The following is a 22,262-nucleotide window of genomic DNA, read 5'->3' on the forward strand; positions in this document are numbered from 1 at the left end:
TTTCGCCAGTTTATATACACTTGTGTGTATATATGTGTGTGTGGTTCTATGAAATTTTATCTCCATGTGTAAAGTCATGTAGCCACCAGAATCAGAATACAGAACAGTCCATCACTACAGACACTCTCCTGCTGTCTCTTTAGGAAGATTAGTCTGTTTAATTCACTTTTGTCCTGCCAGCGCCCTGCATAATGTTAGGAATATGACAGGCACTCAATAAAATATTTGTTAAATATACTGGTACATGACTAAATAGTACTGGGGGAATTTGGCTAATTTGTTTTAAAATTTTTTTATTTTTTATGTTTTTGGATAGAGTATTAATCTGTTTACTGGACTTCAATTACTAAGAGGATATTTGGGGAGGAAGATATCATCAAAGTCCATCTCATAATGACTGATTTGTAAAAAAAAACACAAAAAATCCTTGACTACTGAATCTCATAGAAATGTTGCTTCACTAATTAATCTGAATCTTATAATCAAGCCTTTGCCGATGTGGGCAAAAAAGCTTACAAGTCTTGGAGAGGAGGCTTCACTAGACACTACATATGTACACGTACATATAGCTGCATGTTTCCAATGAATGACGTGAAATACGTATAATTACACATTTCTGATAAATTACGTGAAATGTCATTAGGACATCCTCTGGAATCTAGACTAGAGAATGAAGGCAGCCTGACCAGGAGGGTAGGGCTCCAGTGCTGTGAGATCTTGCTTCCTCCTGGTTCCGATTACTAATACTGTCCCAGAGAAAACAGAAACATGAGCCTCCCATTAACTGGGCTTTAGACTGACTACAATACAATTTCCCTTAATGGTACTAGGGGGAAATTGACTACTCCTGAAAGATATTTGCACATTGTTGGTGTTTCTTGACCTTAAGATATCTTTTTGGAAGCATTTAAAGAACTAAGGAGAGAAATTGCCCTTTAAGCAGACCTTGTGACAGAGGGAGCTGGGAAAATAATTACACCGCATACCAGAACTTACCTTTGCACAGAATAACTACATGACAAATGCTAAAGCAAACATGTTATAAGAACACCATAATATTCATTCGCCTCTTTTCTGATAAGACAGGTTTATGAATTTTTATATCTTCTGAACCTTTGTTTTGCAGGGTTTGTTTAGCCAGTTGCCTCTTACTCATAGTGTGTGGAAACTGAATCACTTCAGAATCCATTTTTCTTGAGTTACTTGAGCTGTAGCATTTAGAGCATTTTGTGTTAGAAACCACAGGTAGGACCTGTTTCTGTCAATGATTTATTTCCATGGATCTGTTCCTTTAATTGATGTGATATTTACTTAAGAAAGTCCTTTCTTTGCTTGCCCTGTCGGCCCTCCCTGAGAGCTTTTGTGAAGTATGTGGCCGTCATGAATAGGCTGGTTCCTTCCCAGACCGGTTGTTCCTCTGAGGTTTATACATCACTGAATGGATTCTGGGCACCATTTCATAAAGACTCTTCTTGAAGTTCTCTTTTGGGATAAAATCTGTGACTCAGGAAGCTTTAAGCTGTACCTCAATCAGCTCTGTCACCACTGTAATAATCAGAACAATGACAACAGTCATAAATAACAATTACTAATATGGATGGCTGGATGTGTCCTTGAGCTTACATGGATTTTAAATAAAAGCACCTTTAGAAACCTTTGCTAATTTTATTGATTGTAAATTCAGTCTAAATGAAAACAGGGAGATTGCTATGACAACTCAGCTTTAAGCCAAGTCCTATGCTGGCCCACCCAGCCACATGGCCAGCCTTTAGCAATTCTAGAGGGGCCACTGGATATATAAACTGTGAGTGCAAAGTCCTTTAGCTGGGAGGCTGGTTAAGTCCAGAGTGCCTTAGTGTCCCCACCCCTCTGGGTAACAGAGATTCCAAGGTCTTGAAGAATTTGTGTGCTTTTAGCCTTTCTTTTTTTTTTTTACTTTGAATTTGTTAAAAAAATGTATTTTAATTGAAGTATAGTTGATTTACAATGTTGTGTTAGTTTCAGGTGTACAGCAAAGTGATTCAGTTATATATATATATTTGATTCTTTTCCATTATAGGTTATTACAAGGTATTGAATATAGTTCCCTGTGCTATACAGTAGGTCTTTGTTGTTTATCTATTTTATATACTGTAGTGTGTATCTGTTAATCCCAAACTCCTAATTTATCCTTCCCTCCCACACCCCTTCCCCCTTTGATAACCAAGTTTGTTTTCTATGTTTGTGAGTCTATTTCTGGTTTGTAAATAAGTCCATTGGTATCTTTTTTTTTTTTAAGATTCCACATGTAAGTGATATAATATGATATTTGTCTCTCTCTGGGTGTGTTTAGTCTTAGTCCCCATTCCCACTCTGGTAGGAAGGCAGGTGTGGAAGTTGCTCTTCAAGTTGAATTCTTCAGCTCCATGGAGCTGGCTGGAGGAGCCCAGGCCCCAAGAGCAGGGTCTGGGGAAGGGAGCTCCTCATTCAGCCCCTCGCTTTTCTTCTTCCACAGCAGCCGGAAGCTGCTCAGTCCTTTTCACTACCTTTTCTCTTTGTGTAAATAGAAAAGTGTTGATACATCTACAAAATCATTTTCCAAGAAGCACCTATCCTGTTTGTCGTAAGCTCACTTAAAAGGAAGAGTGGTTTTATATGGAGTTACCAAGGCCAAGGTCACCAGATCAAAAGAGAGCTAAGAAAGAACACTATCCTCCAAACTTATGAGCCATTCCCTGCCACTGGACCCCACTGGTGTCCAGAGCTGAAGATAAAAGCAACTCCAACACAGAGCCCCCGGCTGATGTCTTCTGGTTGTCCCAAAAGCTGAAGGGAGTCACTGAATTTCACCTCTGCTTAGAGAAGGCCACAATGCAGGGGAAACCCTGTTCAGCCTTCCAGGGAACTTCCAGAGCTGTGGACTGGCGGATGCATGACTTGTTCAATTAGATGTGCTTTCCAGATGGCTGTGCTTCCTTCTGTCCTTATCAACATGAGTATTTGCCCAGAGCTTGCTTTCTGCTTTACCCTTGCCTGCAAGGAGGAAAGCATTATTAATGGAGAAGGTAGACCAATGGCAGAGAATTGCTCATTTTTCTGCGTCATGGGAAATATAGGATGTGCTGGAAACATGTCCTTTCAACTGGCTTAATCCTTTCAGTGAGGCTCATTTCAATGAGCTCTATTGTGTTCAGTCTTTACTTGAACACGATAAAAATAGAACACTTAGAGGACTATGTCTCTCAAATCAGAGGGAAATGGAGAGTTGGTGTAATTGTCCAGATAATCCAAGCAAAACCAAAATGAAACAAAATAAAAGCCACCACTGTTGAGAGAGAGAGAGAGAGAGAAAAGCAGCTTTAGGAGCCTGAACGATCCAGTTTGTTTCCCTGCATTGTTCAAATTCACAAGCTCTGCATCTATATTTACTTTTTCTCCATAGACTGAGCCTCAGTTATGTCAAAGAGGTTTCCATCCCCCCCAATATTATCTCAAGTACTACCTTAAAAATGCCTTTGCTTTGAAGTATCCCACTTTGCGCTATTTCCCAGTAAGAGAGAAAGTAAATCTCACAATAGGTTTGTACATGTTTTTATATTAAGACCACAGGCTTGAAAAAATGGATGGCTCTGGAGTTTGGGGAGATTTCTTTTTCATTTGTTTCTGTGAGTCCCCCTTAGCAGGTTGCTGAAGGTTGGAGATGCTTTATCTACACGCTCCCATGTTTTAAACCTGTTGCTTTATGCTTGGCTAAGTGCCTGTCATGTGTGTTGGTTGCCAGCACAACAGCTTGGCTCATTTGGAAAATCAAGAAATCCAATTTCCTCCGAGATAGCAGCTGGTAATATTCCACGGGGTGCTAGTGAGACTCAGGGCGACTTGGAGATGCCGTCTCGGCCAGAGTTCCCCTTAGACTGGCTTCCTGCGTTGGGATGTTACTCGCCTCTCTGATTACTCTCCCTGACTCTCTTGTTTTATTGGCACTGCCATTCTCATCATTCCTCTCCCATGCACTCAAGCCTTTTCATTCATTCATCTGATTTTTCCTTCTACCTCTAACATAAACAGTCACCAAGCCATGTGGATTCTTCTTTCCCCAAAGTTTCCCTAACTCTAACCTTTTATTCTATTCCCATTTCTGAGTTTGGGTCCCTATTTCCTTATCCCTCCTAATAAGCCTCTGCTTTTTTCAGTCTCACCCATTTCTAGTCTGAACAACCTTCCTTGATGCTCTTCTTAATGGAATTATGTTTCTTTGCACAAAAAATATCTGCCAGAACTCTTTGTCGCCTTAAAGACTTGGCTCAAATTCCCACCCTGGCATTGAAAGCTTTTGGTTCTGATGACTTCTGAGCCTCACGTGAACACTCAGCTCCAGCAAGTTGGGTCTATTGTCCTTCTGTGTGAAATGCTTTTCCTCCTCTTGATCACCCATCAAAATCCTAACCATCTCTCAAAACTAGACTGGGTGTCCCAATTGTCCCAGGAAGACTTTTCTGACCGCCTTGGAAGGAAGTGACCATTTTTGAGTTGGAGTCACAGAGTCTTAGGGTTTGAAGGCTCCTTGGAGGATGCTGAGTTCCACTCTTCACCCTGTAACATACCTTTTGACCTTTCCTTGAACATGTCCAAGATGGCAAACACACATGGCAGCTCACTGCAGTTTTTGACAGCTACTATTGATAGAAATTTCTCTCTCTCTCTCTCTTTCTCTCTCTCTGGGATAATTTCTGCCTGCCTGTGCATTACTTGTTTTAGTCTGTGCTCGGGAACAATACAAAAGAAGTAGCATCCTCTTTCTGCATCAAAGTCCCTCATGTATTTGGTGAATGCTATTAGAGCTGTCTTGACTAATTCAAATACAACCCCAATTCTTCAATTGTTTCTATATTAGAATGGCTTCTAAGTCATTCTCCACCTTGGCTATTTCATCTAAAAGTGTGCCAGGGTATTGACAATAATCTTAAAATATGGATTCCAGGAAAAATACAGCTTTCCTGATCCATGGTATTCATTTCAGAGAACTCGATATGTTTGTGCCACTCATTTGGCTCATTACTTACTGTAGCATTCACAGGGATTTTTGGCTGCAGAGGAGGGAGAGTCTGTTCTCTGTGCCTTTGCATTTTTGTTCATCAACTAAGCAATCAGCCCTAGGAAAGCAGTGACTCGGACCCGTACATCTCTAGGTCTTTTAAAGAAGGCCTTGCATCAAGGAGGTGTTCAATAATCTGATTGTGCGAGGAAACTAACTCAAGAGATGAACGTTGCTAAATCTAGTGTTCACTTCTCAGCTCTTAGGTTGTTTTGATCCCTCGTTAGCGTTGACACTATTGCCCATCTTTCTCTTCCTGAAAACTCTTCCTTTGGCTTCCATGACAGTCTACTCTGCAGGTTTTCTCCCAAACTGACTTCTCAGTCTGCTTTGTAATTTCTCTTCAACCCATGCTTTCCTTCAGGGCTCTTTCTATCACCCTTTTCCCTGCTGCTTCTCCTTCATCCTCATGGTCCCGTCCCTTCTCTGGTGTCCATCTTCTCTGGCATGGATTACTGTAGTCATCTCCTACAGTCAGATTTTGGAAATTTGGGAATGCTTAAAAATGGTTCAGCTTTGAAGTCTTTTCCTGGGGGTGAAGAGGACAGTGGGAAGAAGAGATCTCAGAGATACTTGGGAGGTAGAATTGAGTAAACCTTATGATTTACTGGATTCTGTGATGAGAACAGGGGAAAGAAGAGTGAAGAGTGACGGATAACTGATGAATAATGCTAACATTCTTGACTCCAGATGGTAGGTGTATGTGGAGAACTTGGGAGGGAGGGTTTTGGGGTACCCCCACTGCACACTATAGTCCCCATCAGAACACTCCCACACTCTACTGCAGTCACATGTTTACCTGCGTAATCCCTGAAGCAGACATGTGGCCAAGATCTGCTCACCGGATCTCCCTGCCCACAGGGATTGACGGGCTCAGCAATGAGCTTGCGATCCAAACAGAGCCAACCAGAGGCAGTGATTCCTTGGCTGAGACTTCCGAGAGATGCACGCTGTTTCCTCACAGGATTTACAAGGAGAGGCCAGGAAAGTGATATTGCTGAGATCATCTTCCCACTACGGGGACACTCAGAATGACACCCATGAGGAGAGTGGAAGTGAAACCAAAAGAAACAACAAAAAGGAAACAAACAAACCCTGAGTCGTTTGAACTCTGACTTCAGCCTGATCTGCACGTTGACTTTGCATTATCGAACCAATAAATCCTACTCCCCTGCTCCCTAAAGCATACACACCACCCCCCCTTATTTTCAAGTCTATCTGCATTGAGAGCCCTGTTGTAACCTTTTTGTTCACATCTTTGACTTCACAGCAAATAAGAGCTGACATGTACAAAGCACTTACCTTGTGTTACCATGTTAAAGACTTTCCATTCACCATTACTCCCTGAACTCCCTTTATTCATTCCCTGAAACAAAATGAATTATGTGTGGAATCAGAAAGACCTGAGTATGTAAAGCCTTTTTGAAGAGCAGTGCAGTCCTGGAGTAGGATACAAGGAAATGAAAGGCAGGTTTTAGAGAGAGGAAAAGAAGGGTCTGAGAAAAGTCCCAGAGGTGGGACTGAGGCTGGCGTGTGTGTGCGTGCGAGCACAATGAGTGAACCTTGGAATTCTTTCCATTCTCAGAGTCTAGTCTGAGAACTCTAGTCTGTCCAGAGCTGAGAGTCACATGAAAACAGGAGAGATGAGACTGGATCAGATTTTGAATCCTACTTTAAAAAATCTATTGTGATATTGTGGGCAATGAAGAGCCCTTAATCCTTCAGGATATGTGGTAGATTCTTGCTTTGGTTCCCCACCTCCTAACCACACCTCCTGGTATTCATGTCCTTGTGGGTTTCCCTCCATGCTGACTGAGGGGGGCCATCTAAGTAGCCTTGGCCGATATGACATTAGCAGGCATCATGTAAGTGGAAGCTTGGTAAGCATTCGCACATTTGGGTTTCTTCTCTTGGAAGGCTCTTTCTTAGAACCCAGCTGCCACCTGGAAAGAAGCCCAAACCAAAAAAAAAAAAAAAGGAAGAAAAGATTCCCAAGTAGCCACAGAGAAAGGTGGGTGGAGGAGAGGTCACCTGGCTGACAGACCCCCACTGTGCTCCCCGCTGGCATCCTCCACATCCTGACAGCCATGTGAAATGAAGTCATTTTGGACATTCCAGCCATCCTAGTGCCCTAATCGTTACAATGAGAAGAACCAGCTAGCCAGCCCTTGGAATGGTGAAAAACAGTTTTAACTGCTGTTGTTTGGAGCCACTAAATTTGGGATGGTTTGTGATGTAACAATAGATCATTAAAATTGTTGAAGGTGGTCTTCCTGCTTCCCATCCCTGCTCTCTTCCTTCCGGCAAATATGATGGGCTCTGCGGATGATGCAAAGATGAGAAGAAAGAGTCGTGATCGCTGTCCTCGAGGGGCGCGACGATCCTTGCCTCGCCGGCTCTACCGCACACCTGTCAGAGCTTCAGATGTTCATTTCCAGCTGGTGATCAGTATTTCCAAAGCAGAATTCATTTTATTCTCTTTCAAAACTCCCATCTTCCTCCTTTCTTCACTTTGGGCTTGGATACTGCCCTGTGCCCAGTTGGCCACGTTAGCCATTGCAGATTGCTTTAGACCCTCCCCCTTCACTGTCACTCCCCGTATTGAAAGAGCTCTTCCTGCTCACTTCCCAGGGCATTGCTGCTAGCCTGCGCTGTTGCTGATACTGGCTGCATCGGAGAGGGGAGGGCCTGGGTCCCCGGAGATCCCATACATGCGCTGAGGTCGCTGGGTCGTTGACCTGTGCTAGAGAAGAGGGAGAAGCTAGGCCCCCAGCCAAGGTGGAGAAATTGATCTTCTGAAAGTTTTACTTCCAGAGCCAATGGTTGTAGGTTTCTGTCCCCTCCCCCCAACCTCCAGTCTCAGTTGGATGAAGACTTAGTTGTAGGCAAGGCAGGGTTGACACTGTCAACCTCACCCCCTTATATAAATATATATACCCTCTTATATAGACATAAGCCTCACCCCCTTATAATTTTAGAAGACGTATCCCAGTATCTTCCTTTGTGCAAAACCAAGACCAATGGCAACACATTTTCCAAAAAGTGTTTTAAAAAATCCAAAACATATTGACTTAATACAAAGTGGAGTCATTTGCGTTACATGTAGAGTGTGTTGTGTTATGAGCAGAATGAAGTACCCTGGCACTTTTGTAGCCAGGCAATCTGGTTGCACCACCTTCTTCTGAGTACACAATAATGCTATACAAATGAGAAGCCACATCTCATTCTTGGTTTTTCTTTTCCATATTCCAAAGACAACTCATCTCTCCCGTTCAACCCTGGAAGAGGAGGCAAGAGACCTGGGCCCAGAGATGCTTGCTACTCGTCTGTGTGACGTCTCAGTGCACGTTAGAAGGTGTCCTCTCTGGGTGGCAACAGCCCTGTAGGCAGATGACATGCTTTCTTCTGGGTGGACAAAGCATACAGCTTGGCTGAGAGAGCTCAGGCTGGATTTTGGTCACCACTTGCCTCCTTGGCCAGGGGCCTTTTGCACAGTGCACAGGGGCACATGTGTTTTTGTGTCCTTCCTGGGGCTCCGACGCCACTTTGCCATCCACAAACCATATGACTTCATGTCTCTGGATGTGGGTTTCCTCCGTGTGGACAGAGCCCTGTGTCTGGACCTGGGTGCAAGTCTTACCTTCTCTCCTTAGTCACAGCATGACCTTGAAAGCAAGTCCTTGATCTCAGGAAGCCCTCATTTTCTGGTCTGGAAAATGAAAGTGAGTAAATGAGAGAATGTCTTAGAATCTCCCTCCGATGCAAAAAGCTTGGATACTAACATGTTGTGGAAAACTAGGCACACATTAAAACATTCAAATTTCATTATAAGACTTGCTTTTAATAGTCTGCTGCCATCTTCCTCTCTCTTACTGCAACTCATTAGTCGATTTTTCTGCATTTTAGTTTTGCTCTATTTGTCAAATGAAGATAATAAGGAATGCCTTAGAGGGAGTCAGGGAGGATAAACTAATTAATGGTCATAAAGTCCTGGTGGCCGTGTGCCTGCTAAGTGGTTATGATTCTAAACAGAGCCTTGTAGTTCTGTGGCCACTCACTGGCTGAGTGTCAGACAGCACTGTTTATAACATGATTTTTTTTTTAATGGAAACAGACACACTGAGGCATTGGGAGGAAGAATGATCTCAGAAGCAATGCTGGCTAGGATGGGGATGGAGGAAGGTAGAGGTTGGGAGCTCAGGGAGGGAGGAATTTGTGAATGGAAGGAATTGCTATCACAGTTGAGATTAGGGGTCTGTGGCTGGTAGGATTAGGTAACGTCAGAAAGGATGATGGCACCGAGATTGGCAGAAGCACATTTTGGCTCTTATTTGCTGTTGGTGCTCCTGGCTTAGGGTTCCATATCCTCTCTTCTTGCTTACCTTGGTTATGTAGAGTGGAGAAGGCAAGAGAGCATCTGTAAGGAGGGCAGAATTTACACCCTTAAGGGGTCATCTTGCTATGGCTCTGGAGATCCTAGGTGGCTTATTCAAAACACTAGTATAGTATACTGCTGGCTGATCTAAGTTACATTCTGGGCAGTTGAACACTTCAGAAACTGGAAAACATATTTCAAAACAGAATATAAACATGAGCCATTATTTTAGTCAGTTTTTTAATTCTTCCTTGAAGCTTTTTTAGTTGAAATGAATTCCTTCGTCCTAACATTTCCCAGTTGCTTTTTGGTCTGCTGTATATTGGAGGTATTTGTGTAGCAACCATGATAAATCATAAGCACCTTGAGAGCAGAGAACATGTTATTCATCTGTGATCTTCTTATAGTGTCTAGAAAATCCACTTTCAACATAAAGCATCTTCAATAGCTCCTTATTAAACTGAATTGTGTTACACTGTATGAAGATTTTGCCATAATAACACAAAATTAGTTTATTTGGTAATCTAACCCCATTTGCCTTGGAAAGCAGAGGGCAGTGACCTAGGGGAAAAAATGAGATGGAATTAGTTTTGTTTGAGGCAGAGATGAGTGGGTTGATCTAGGATGGAAGAGGATGGGTAACATGGCAAAGATGGCAAAGGAAAGTTTCCCTCCCACTCTGAGTGGCCTTTGGGCAGATTCGATTTCAGTTATATAATTCTCACTCAAGTGGGTCACCTTTGCAAGTACCCAGATGTCCTATGGTCACCAAGCACGCTCAATGAAGCAAACACTCATTCTGTCTTATGATTTGGTTGAACTTTGGATCATGATGTATATTGTCAGCAGATCCTTCACCTATAATTCTTACCACATAATTTGCTAAGGAATATTTACCTTTGAACTCAGTGTATCTAGAAAGCAGAGGTATGAGTTTGTAATTCCATGCTCTTTGTAGGCAAAAGCAAAGTTTACCGACCCTTAAGTCATATGTTTCACCTTAAGTGGGAAAATATACAGAATCAAAGAATTAAAATATTTTAGATCTGCCTTTGCCTGATGAACTGCCTGATTCCTTCTCTTATTTCACAAATGAGACTGCTGAGGTTCTGAGAGCTTAAATGATATGCCCAAGAATGAGATGAGAACCCAGCTTTCTGATTCTGTATGCTGAATACTACTGCTACTCCCCCCCCCATAATGATTCTGTGGCTTGAATTCATAGAAGTGATCATTTTTTTTGAACTTTTATTTTGATTTATTTAGGGTATCATATACAATTCAACAGATTGCCTTCCATGTGGGCTGATTACCAGGATTTGCTCTCCCATGGCACTGGAGTCTTTATAGTAAGGTTGTTAGGTTCCTCTCAGCCCATTCCTAGAGGGTTTAGTTTAATTTAGAAGCCAACAAAGGATTTATAAGAAACGACTGAATTCTTATATATAATGCAAACCATTTATTGTTACTATTGTATCAGTAAGGAATGCTTTATGCTGCAAGTATGCTGACTCACAGACTTAAGCAATAAAGATGTTTAATCATGCTTAATAAGTGGCTGAGCAGACGTTCAACAATGTCTTCAAAATCCAAGACTATTTCTAACTTTCTGCTCCACCATCCTCTGTATCGTCATGCTAGCTCATTGTCTCAAGATAGCTCGTTGTTTCCAGGCATCACATCTGTATTCTAGGCAGTAGCAAAAAGAATGAGTCAGTACTGGTGATCTTACCTTTTTTTGAATAAAATAAATGTTTTTCAGAAGCTTGTCCAATCATGAAATATAGACTTCCTACTTCTCAATGGTCAGAACTGTATCAAATGTTAGCTTTTGTCTGAAAAGGGACTGGGACAAAGTTATAAAGCTTTCTTAGCTCTATAGTGGATGTGTATCAAGTTCTAATTCTGCTTCATTATCTGGTCCGTCTTCCCTGATGAAGTCAGAATTAGGTGTCTTCGGTTAGATTCAAAAGAATTTACCAGGTGTGCCAAAGGTGCCCAGTTTAAGGGACGCACAAAATTAAAGTGTCAATAGACAGCCTGGGATCAAGACATGAGCAAAAATGTGTTATCCAAGTGAGAAAGAGGATCTAAGGGGTTGAAGATTGTGTGCTCTGGAGCCAGACTATTCTAGGTTTAAGTTCTGGCTCTGCCATTTTCTAACTATGTGACTTCACCAAGTTACATAACCTCTCTTTAGCCTCAGTTTCCTCATAAGATTAATGAGAATAATAATAATAATACCTTATTCATTGGGGGTGTTGTGAGGAGTTATATTCCTAAGTCCCTGAGCACAGTCTCTGGCTCATAGTAAGTGTTCAATATCACCACCACCACCACCACCATCATCACTGTCATTACCACCATCAAAACAGGAGGGGTTTGAAGTATAGACATTAGGAATTGGTGTATAGAATGAAGAACTCCCAGAGCCTGAGGTATGAGAGGAGGTTAAGTGGAAAAGCAAGAGATGAAATCAGACAATGCAGACTCCCTGCAGTGAGGGTGGGCTGCCTCCATTAAAAGGATTCCTGGTGCAAGATAGTATGGATGACTCATGCATGGGGGTATATCTCTAATCTTGTGGCTTAAGCATATCTCCTGGAAGGTGGTGTGCTATAGGGGATTCTGGAGTATGGAGATGGGGTGGTAGAGGGAGAAATGCTATCAATAGAGCTCCAAGGAGAGAGGGGTGGGAGTCTTCTGGTCATGGGTCTTCTGTCAAGAGTGTGACAAGCCCAAGAAAACCATTCATGATAGAAGCCATAGAGAATTATCTTCTCCCTTTGATCCTCCTTGCCCTGCTTGGATTGATTGATTGACCGGTTGAGTGAGTGTGTTTTATCAGTCACTGGGGTGGTCCACTAGCAGTGCCCACTTATACAGCAGTGGCTCCAGGTAGAGTGGACGTGTGGGTTCACTGGAATATAGCTTGGTTCATAGACTTGTGTGATGTGTTTAAGTCCATCGCTGACTATGGTCTAAAGTGGAATGGAGCTGCAAGATGAGGTTCCAATATTCTTCACTCTCCTCTGGGGCTGCACCACATCTGACTACCAAATAGAAGGGTGTTCATCTTTATCAACAGCTGTGAGTTGTCAGAAGGTGTCCTCCCCTTCTAGAAAAGACGTGATGTAGATGATAACATTAAACACATATGCTAGACACCATTATCTCTGTTAACTAGCTTAATCCACAAAGCAACCCTGTGAAGTAGGTATAATGATTATCCAGATGAGAAAATTGAGGTCAAGTAACTTACAAAGACCATAAATGTGTCTTTTGCATTGAAAAGGAGATGTGGCTAGGTCTGTGTCTGTGTCTAGACTTATGCTAAGACCCATGACTTCAGAAAGGCTAAGAAAATTTCTCTGTAATTATTCTTATAGATTGTCTTATTCCAACTTTTTCACAAAGAGTGGAGTTTAAGGACTTACTGATTCAAACCCTTTGTGCCAAGACAGAAAGAGTAAGAAAAGAAAAGCCCATGTGCTGGCTTTTCCTAACATGCTTTAGCCAATGACTTGTGCAAGCTCTTCTTTGCCCATATAAGGGGTGATGGGTAGACAGGTAGACTAGTTTCTAGATGGCAGTTTTCAGGAACTAAGCCTTATGGAGAGGTTTGGAATGTGGGGAGGTTGGTGGGAAAAGACAGTGAAGATTGAACTGGATCTTGTGAAGGTGGAATAGAAGATGGTTGGGCAGGAAATTCTCAGCATGGGCAAAGATAGGGAAGGAGAAAAAAGAAATACAGGGCTTAAACATGGCCAATTCATTTTGACTGGAATATAGGGTAAATGAAGGGGAATATTTGAGGGAAGAAAGATGAGAGATAGATCATGGAAGACTTTAAATGCCAGGCCAAGGAGTGTGATTCTACTTAGCAGGCAATGGGAAATCTATTAAATAAAATCGAAGTAAAAATGGGGGCCCTGGAGGAAGGACAAATTTTATTTCACTTATCGCTATGTATAAACTCAACCTGGGCTATTATAGTCACTGCCTGATTGTGACTCCAGATTGGAGGCTGTGGCAGGGGATTTCAGTCCTCATTATTGTCTCTCTGAACACCACCCTGTGTCTGAAAGTAAGACTGAGGCAAAGAGCTGCTCAGTAGATGGTAAATGAAGGGAACTAGGATTTATGTGTTCCGACCCTCAAATTGGTTTGTTCATTTAACAAATATTTGTGAGCATCATTTTAGGTACGGTAGATATAACCATGAATGAAGATGGTTTTAGGGAAAATGGTCATCTCCAGGTTAATCTGCTATCCTATTGGCTCAGTCTTCAAATTCTTGAATTGGACCCCTTTACACTTCTCCTGTGGAACACCCAGTTCTGCGCTGCCGTTATCTCTTGCCCAGTTCCTTGCACAGACTCTTAACTGGGCTCATAGCTTTTGTTCTCGGGACTCTACACACACAGAAGCCAGAGTAGCATCATGAAAGCAAAGTCAGATCTTGCCACTGACCTTCAGAATACTCTTCAATGGCCCCTGTGACTCTTAGATTAAAATCAAAACACCTCTCCACATCCCACAAGTCCTTGTGGGAACCCCCTCCCTCCCATCCCCTATCTTACCTCCCATCTCCTATCTTACCTCCCTCCTCTCTCGCCCTTGTTCACTCTGCTCCATCCCCACTGGCCTCTTGCTGTTCCTGGAACAGTTGTAGAGTGTTTCTGCCTCAGAACCTTTACTCTTGCTGTTCCCTCTGCCTGGAATGTTCTTCTAGATTCCAGCATGGCTGCACGCCCATTCCCCTGAACGCCATTCTGATTTCTATTTAAATGTCAGCTCCTCAGAGAACCATTCTCTGACTAGCTTTCTAGCTATCTTTACAGCACTTAGCATGACATGAAATTATACTCTTAATTGTTTGTTTATTGTGTGTATTGCTCATTAGACTGTAAGCTCTGTGTAAAGAGGATTTTGTTTACTAGTTCATTGTGTTTAGAAACACATTTTCTTGTTCTTCTTTTTTTTTTAATGAAGGTACTGGGGCTTGAACCCAGAACCTCGTACATGATAAGCATGCTCTCTACCTGAGCTATACTGAGCTATACCCTCCCGTCTACTGGTTCACTGTGGTATCCTCAGCACCTTGAATAGGACCTAGACCATGAGAAAACAATAGAATCATTGAACGAATGATTATTATTGGAACTTCTTTCACAGCTTAGAAGAAAAGTTGTTTCATGCCTCAAGGATCTTAACAGCTATCTGTATGTGCTTTCTCCATTTATCACAGCTTCGGATGCACCCTTCTTGACTTCCGCAACTCCTGAATAAGCAACATCCATTTTAGGCATATTACTGGCAGACTACAAATAGTAGAGTGCATTTTGGATTTTAATTCTTTTGGCTGCTGTGGATAGTTTTTCTCTGGTTGTTAGTAATTAAAACAAACAAGCAGAAAGACTCATATTATTCTACCTCATTGCCAAATTGGATATTGCTCAACTCAAAATTAAGTGTACACACACCCATAAAACTAGCCAAACTGGCTGTTACAATTACATAAAGTTCCTTGTGTTCATTATCAGTGTTGTCTTTCATGGTTTATCCTGTTTGGCATATACATCAAAGTAACAGTCATAAATACTTCTATAAGAATTGAGAGCATGTTGATGTGGAAAAATTTTTTAAGATTTTTTTTTTGGGTTTCCAGCTAAATTGCAGCAAAAGCATAACCTTGTTTTTGCACTATAAAGCTTAAGGCAGGGAATAGAGATATTCTGTATTTTGTCAGCACTCGGTACTTTAAGCCCAACTGTCACAGTCACCTAAAAATGGCAGATATGATTCAGTTTTGTACTTTGCATCTTGGGAATTAGTGTCAGAATACCACCCCTGATCTCTTTAATGAATGATTCACTTGCTAACATGATTAACAATTCTGAGGGGCAGCAATGTTGGCCACCAATGTCAGATTTTCAGAAGCTGCCTGTTTTAATGACATTACAAACATGTTTGTTTGTACCTGGTGGGAGGGAGGTCTTGGATCTGCTCTTCTAATTTTTTAATGTTTTTATTTGAACTGGGAGAATGAGCTTCGTAGTATTTCTACAGTTTTTCATTTTCTTATGGGTAGTACCTATCCTTGAGAAAAATGAAACAATATCATATAGTTTAGGGGAACTAAGAATAAAAATGTGTGAAAAGGCATCATCAAGAAAACTTTGTGGGGAAGAGAGTATACATAGCTCAGTGGTAGTCATGTGCTTAGCATGCACAAGGTCCTGGGTTTAATCCCCAGTACCTCCATTATAAAAAATCTAATTATCTCCCCCTCTCCCCAAAAACCCCCAAACCAAAACAAACAAAAAAGCACTTGCTTTAAAAAAAAAAAACCCAGAAACTTTGTGCTTAAAAAAAAGTAAAGAAAAACTTGTAGGTCAAGTTCATAGAGGTTTGACAGGTATGCTGAGTAAAAAATATTCAGTTTCAATTCATTGATTCAAAGGTGTGGCTCTGTACCTTTTTGAATATAAGAAATTCAGAAACATTGGGGTAGATGGTCAGATTGAGATTGTGGTTATATGATTATTACTTGACATGTCCGTCTCTAAGGGTCATCTGTGAGCTTACTGAAGTTACAGCCTTATTCATGCTGTTTCCCATTATTTGCCATGGGAAGCTGTGCAGCTTAATAACAACGATGTGTGTGACAGTGCCGGTCCTGGCTAACATTACTCAGTTCCCCCTGTGCCACACACTATGATAATTGCTTTGTATTCATTACCATATTTAATTCTTACAGCGATATATTCTGTCCATATTTTGTGAAGCAACTGAGGCTTAGAGATGTACATTGACTTGTCCACGATCACACAGCTAGTGAAGTGTTGGACCTGGGATTTGAAACCATTTCTGTTCTTTATTCAAAGTCCATGTTAATTACCATACCGTAGGCTTGTTGCCTGAATGAATGAGAGTGTAGGACCCCCCCCTCCACCTGGTCTCCGTGACTCAGCCAACAGTTAAAAAGTGACGAACAGAATGAGACAATGGTGATGTCCTAGAACTAACCACGGTTTTACCAACCAGTAAGAGAAGAGAGACCTTCAGTGTGGGTGACAAGAGATGAGAGGGTTTCCTGCGTCACTGATTATCTTCAAATGTGAGGAGGATGGTAGATGTAAGAAGAAGTGAAGAGGAGACAGTCCCGAAAAAGGGAAACCTAAGCAAAGAGAAAAGTGGGAATTTTTTTAAAAAAAGAAGGTAAATATTCATCCCCGGAGGCTTCCAAAGTGATGCTTTTAAACTTCCAGCTTGTTCAGTTGTCTGCTGGCACGTGTGGAGCAGGAGAAGAGAAAGCGAACGGTAAGGTTTGAGCACGCCTCCGTACACCGAGCTGCCCTCCCTCCTTCCCCCGAGTCATATGTGCCTTGGAAGCAAATGGGTGGAAAGTTTCGCCCACTTTGGTTTCCTTTGCTTTTGCACGTGGGTGTAGGTTTGTGTGCCCAACGCTTCCATGGGGAGTTCAGGTTGTTTTACCTGCTCTTGAGTCTTAACAGGGTGAGACATGTGCCTGTGGCTGCAGGCCTGTCCCAGGAGAACTCGTCATACTGGATATGGAAATCATTAAAGCAAAGTGGGCGGCCAGGTTGTCTCCTTTTCATGCCGATACTTGGGTGGCTTTCCTCCCGTCCCGCCAGAGCACAGCCTTGATGGAGCGAGTGGACCAAGAGGAAACCATGTGCCTGTCATGCACACCTGGCAATTCTGGAGATGTTAGCAACGAGTGACATTTTACAGACAAGAGACATTAAGAAATATCCCCATTGAAACACGAAAGAAACAAAACCATGATGTTTTCCCAGCCCTTGTAATCTCTTTCTCTGGATCTTACAATCCTTATGGTTCACAGGCTTTTCAAACAGATTCTTTTCAAATTTCTTTCTCTGGTCCTTGATTCTCTGTCCAGATGGTCCTCTGATCTTTATTTGACCAATGGTTTTCGAAGAACAGATTTAAGCCACAGTATGAGTGGGCTGCAGGCGTGCTATTAGAAAAAGTATCTCAAGTCCTTAAAAGTCAGATAAAAGGTGTTCTTTCCCTAAGACTACGTGAGAATTAAAGATGGGTAAACATCAGCGTGAAGAGATTATATTTGGATAAACATCATAAAGCTTGTCTGTTTAATTGAAGTTTATCTGATCTTTTCTGTTTTTTCTTTTCTTTGTTCTGCATATTTTCCAAGAGCAGGTACCCTGGTGATATTCTCCCTATTTCCTTGTCCAGGGCAGAGAGGAACTTTGTGAGACCTGACCTTTTTGTGATACTTTGATAACTTCCACTTTAGGGGGAAATGAAGGAGGGTAGAGATGCATGCAGATGGGAAATCAAACAAGATACCCATAGGACTGACTCACCTAACCCCTCCTCCCCTGGAAGGCTCTAGTGAGAACAAGCTGCATTTTGGAGGAGTTCAAGTATTTTCTCCCTCTTGGTTTTCGCTTTCCTAGGAGGTAGCGGTGGATCCTATGAGGGTTCTTTGCTTTTGAGAGCTCCCACCCTGAAGACAGACAGCCTTACCTGCCCCCATCTCTCCTCCCAACTCTCAAGTCTCCCTGAATCCATCTTTGATTTCCTGAAATGTACATGGACCTCAAAGAGTCTATATCTAATGAAGAGCTAATTTATATGCATTTATTCAAAGAGGATGAAACACTCATTGTTTCCAGTCTCCCAATGCGATTTTTTAATTTTATGGCAGAAGCTAGCTTCTCGTGTCTTTCATGTTTACTGACTAGCAACCTACTGTCCCACACTCGGTTTGTGCCTTGTATGTTTCTGTCTCTATGAACCATAAGCCAGCAGAGCAAATGGAACTTTTAGAGAAAGGGACACGATTTGGTGGTGTCCAAATTTTTGTTTGATAACTAGAGAAAATACTTTTTGAAAGCTATTTTCCCTGTTGGGACAATTGGAAGAACAGTTACATTCATTTTATAGTTTCAGCTTGTTGGGTACAAAATGAGTACCCAGAAGAAAGAAAAAATTTTCTTTTTTGAATAAAAAAGAAAGAAAATTCCATGCTCCAGGAATCCATCTGTTGTTAGATTTCATGAGAACAAAATGCACACAAAAAAATATGGTCAAACACACTGCGTTCACGTTTTCTCCACCTTTGGACTGATACCAGCCATAAAACTCCATCTCGTATAGACAATCTGTTAAAATAAGTTACTAAGAAACCCAAACAGGTTTAAAGGTCATTCTTAGTGTGAGTGGGCTTTCTTTTTTGCTGTAGTTATAGCCAAACCCAAACTCCCTTCGAGATGGTGTTTTATAGCTGATATTTTAAACTGTAAACCACATTATAGGATTGTAGAACCCCACCCAGCGGAGTCAATTTTCCTGTTTTGGAACTCTGGTGCGATTCAGCGCATAATTCACGTTCATTCGTCATGTTCTCACTTTGTTCAGACCTCAGACTTTATGAGCAGGTTGCTTCACTGCATTTTAAACATGTCTTTTCTTCCAAGGTGTATTTTAAGACCTATATGTGCAATAAAAAGGAAGCCAAATGCGTCCTTCATAGGAGAGACAGAGGATGCTTAACAAACTAGAAGAAATTCTATTTCTGGAGATCCTGAGGAAAAGTTATTAAATTATAGGAAGGGCATGTAGGTTTGAGGGCAAAGGCGAGACTATTATTTTCCAACATTTTCTGAGCACCTGTTAGATACAAGGTATTTTGTTCAGCACTTTATGTACGTTATCTCACTAAATCCTTGATAAGCTTCTGTGAATCATTAAGAATGTGGGTTGAGAAAGGTGCATGACTTGCTCAAGTTCAGTTAGCTGATGTCCAGTTAGCTGGAAATGTCCACTTGGCTGGATGTCCAGTTGCAGCCCCGTGTGGTTTAGCTCCAGCTCAGGCTGCATCTCAAGACCACCTCCTTGATGAAGCTCCCCCAACACTGTGGTGGTCCCCACACCCCTGCTCCCATGCATCTTAACATCGCAAGGGCAGAAGAACAGAAACGTCTTTGTGGATTTGGCCTGGCTCTTCAATGATAAAATAATGAATGGCTGGTTGTAGTGCTGAAAATTTAGATGTTCTAGGTTGGCTCAGTTACACTGAAGAGCTTCTGTGAGCATCTGGATAAAGGCAATAATGAGTGACAAGAAGGCTTAGCTTGCTTTTCTCTACGTGTGAGCCGTAAATTTTTTGTCTTTTTAATATGACTTTATGGATGTTATATAGTTTATTTTATTTTATTTTAATTATTTTTTTTTTAGTTTTGTTGGTGGTGGGGGAATTAGGTTTATTTGTTTACTTTTTAATGGAGGTACTGGGCATTGAACCCAGGACCTCGGGTATGCTAGACGTACACTCTACCGCGGAGCAATGCCCCCCCCACTAGCCATTACTTTTAATAAAGGCAGAGCAGATCTTTTTTCCCCTCATTCTGTGCAGAAAAATCTATTGTTTTCCACAACCCACTCCTACCTTAAATAAATGTGTTAAAATGCACATTTTAAATAAACCCTTTCAAACTCTTTTACCTACCAGCTTAGAAGCAGGGATGTTTCTTTTCTCTTTCAGTCTCACCTCAGGGAAATGGGCCCTTTCAGATTCTGGTATCTGAAGTTGCCGTGGCTGACTCTGGAGATTTCTAGATCAATGTTCTTTTTTCCTCCAATGACAAGACTTTCATAGCAATACTTATTCTGAAATGTATCACTTCCCTCCATTCATCTGTGCTACCTGGTTGTATAACTTTTAGTCAAATGAGATTTATAAAAACCTCATATTCTTCCTTATTGAAAATTGAATCTCAAGGAACTTATAATTTAGTTGTGGAGTCACAAAAACCTGTAATGCTTTGGTTACCAAAGGATGGACGGAGTAGCTGCAGTAGGAATGTGTTTTGGTGGGGAGCAGGCTGGAGAGGTGGTTGATCACTGCTGCCTGGAGTAGCTGGAAGGAGTGGATGAATGAGCATTTGAGATAGGCCTTGAGGGAGCAGCTGAATTTGGTTAAGTGAAGACGAGCTGGAAGAAGAAATTGCCCGCGGCACATGAGAGAAAACTCAAAGACAGGGATGAATACTGAATATGGGGTGTATGCCAGAGAATACTGGGAAAGATGAAAGATACACTTTTGCCATACAATTATTGGACCAGATTCTTTGCTTTCTTCTGCAGGAGTTTTCCAGATCTGGTTAGAGAAGAAAATGAACCCTGGTAAGACCTTCAGCTGGCTACAGCAAGATATGGGAAAAAAATTAATCTTTTATTTTGTCCTACTTTCCACATCTTATTGAGAGGCACAAACCTTTTTTAGTCCTGTTGTTGCTAAGACCATAATGGATGAATAAAGGGGCTTATATTATAAGACCAGAGTGGCCCAAATAAAGACCATCTACCGCAGGTTTCTCATTCTCAGCACTATGGACATTTTGAGCTGGATCCTTGTTTATTTGGGCATATGGGGACTGTCTTATGCAATGCAGACTGTTTAGCAGCATCCCTGACTCTACCCAGTAGATGCCAGTAGCATCCTTGACCCACTGCTCCAGTTGGGAAAACCAGAAATATCTCCCCATGTTGCCCAGTGCCCTTTGTGGGGCAAAATTTTCTCTAGTATGGACTTACGTCTTACGGTAGACAGAATGACCTAGGAACAGCTACGGTTTCTTTATGCCTGGAGACTTGCTGAGCAGGATGAAGATTTATGACCTGAGAAAAGCCAACCACAGCAGGTGTGGAGCTTGAGAAAGAGCAGTGTGCCTGCTCAGAAAGGACATCAGAGTCAAGCATATGTCCTGTCCATCTTTGAATGTCTTCCTAGGGCCTACATAGTTCCCTCAACCTATAAAATAGTCAATATGTGTTGAATAAATGAGATGTTTGCTTAGAGTCTCAGAGAAGAAGTCACAGTGACCAAGAGCTATTTACTTGAAGCTGTAACCACTTATTGGCTTACTGTGTTCTATTTGAGGGTCTCTTGAATACTGCAAAAGTATCTAAGGATACAGGTGTCATCACATGCAGCAAACATGGGAAAATGAATATAGTGACAAATGTCACAAGGTCTGTTTTTCAGGTTTATTGCCAGAAAGTATAAGATTTCGAAGAGAGAGTGTATAGAAGAAGCAAGGCAAGAGCCTCCCTTATACTGGAGATTATTTACACTTCTCATCATTGCAATTTATTAGTTTGATATCTCTTGCTTTTGAACTTTGCATCTTGTCTTAACCAGGAATTTATGCATCTTCCTCCCAGGGGAGCAGATCTGAGTCCCTGAATCCTGAGTTGTTGAACCTCTGCTTCTTCAGTGAAAGATTTGGCTAATGATGAGAGAAGGGAGACGTGGTGAGATTCCAGGGATGGGGGATGAACTCAGTGTGCCAAAGACCTATGTGTCCCTCCTCCTTCTGACCAAGTGATGACAAAGTAAAGGATGAAAACAACCAGCTGACTTTTTCTTCTCTCAGGACTCTTATTTCCCCGCTTCACTCCCGTCTTTCATTTCTGAGTAACACGTTATTTTGTGTTTGACATATTCCCCATTACTAATGGTGAGTCTCGCAAATACCAGGGTCAGGATTCAGGGAGCTCCTCTTTGGAAGTTCAGTTTGGGTGTCCTCTAATGCAGGCAGCTTTTCATCTGTTCCCTGATGCTCCATCAATAGTAACATCTTTTGAATTCCAGACTTAGGTACTCAAGTGCCTAGTGATAACTCCACTTGGGTATCTTACAGAGATCTCAAACATTACATGTCTCAAAACGAATGATTTCCTGCCTCCCTTCCCAACCTGCTTCTGTGACCTTATCCATCTCATTCAAAGGCA

At 41.8% G+C, this 22,262-nt stretch overlaps 1 long non-coding RNA gene across 1 annotated transcript; it reads left to right on the top strand.

The window, feature by feature from the left end:
• Nucleotides 1-16,520: 16,520 nt before the first annotated feature.
• LOC140685522 (uncharacterized) lies at nt 16,521-21,845 on the top strand. Its single transcript, XR_012058772.1, has 3 exons — nt 16,521-16,775; nt 20,613-20,651; nt 21,693-21,845. It is a non-coding gene; the product is annotated as an uncharacterized lncRNA (long non-coding RNA).
• The last annotated feature ends 417 nt before the right edge of the window (nt 21,846-22,262 follow it).

The sequence above is a fragment of the Vicugna pacos genome, chromosome 14 (genome assembly GCF_048564905.1).
Source record: "Vicugna pacos chromosome 14, VicPac4, whole genome shotgun sequence".
In the NCBI taxonomy this organism is placed as follows: Eukaryota; Metazoa; Chordata; class Mammalia; order Artiodactyla; family Camelidae; genus Vicugna; species Vicugna pacos.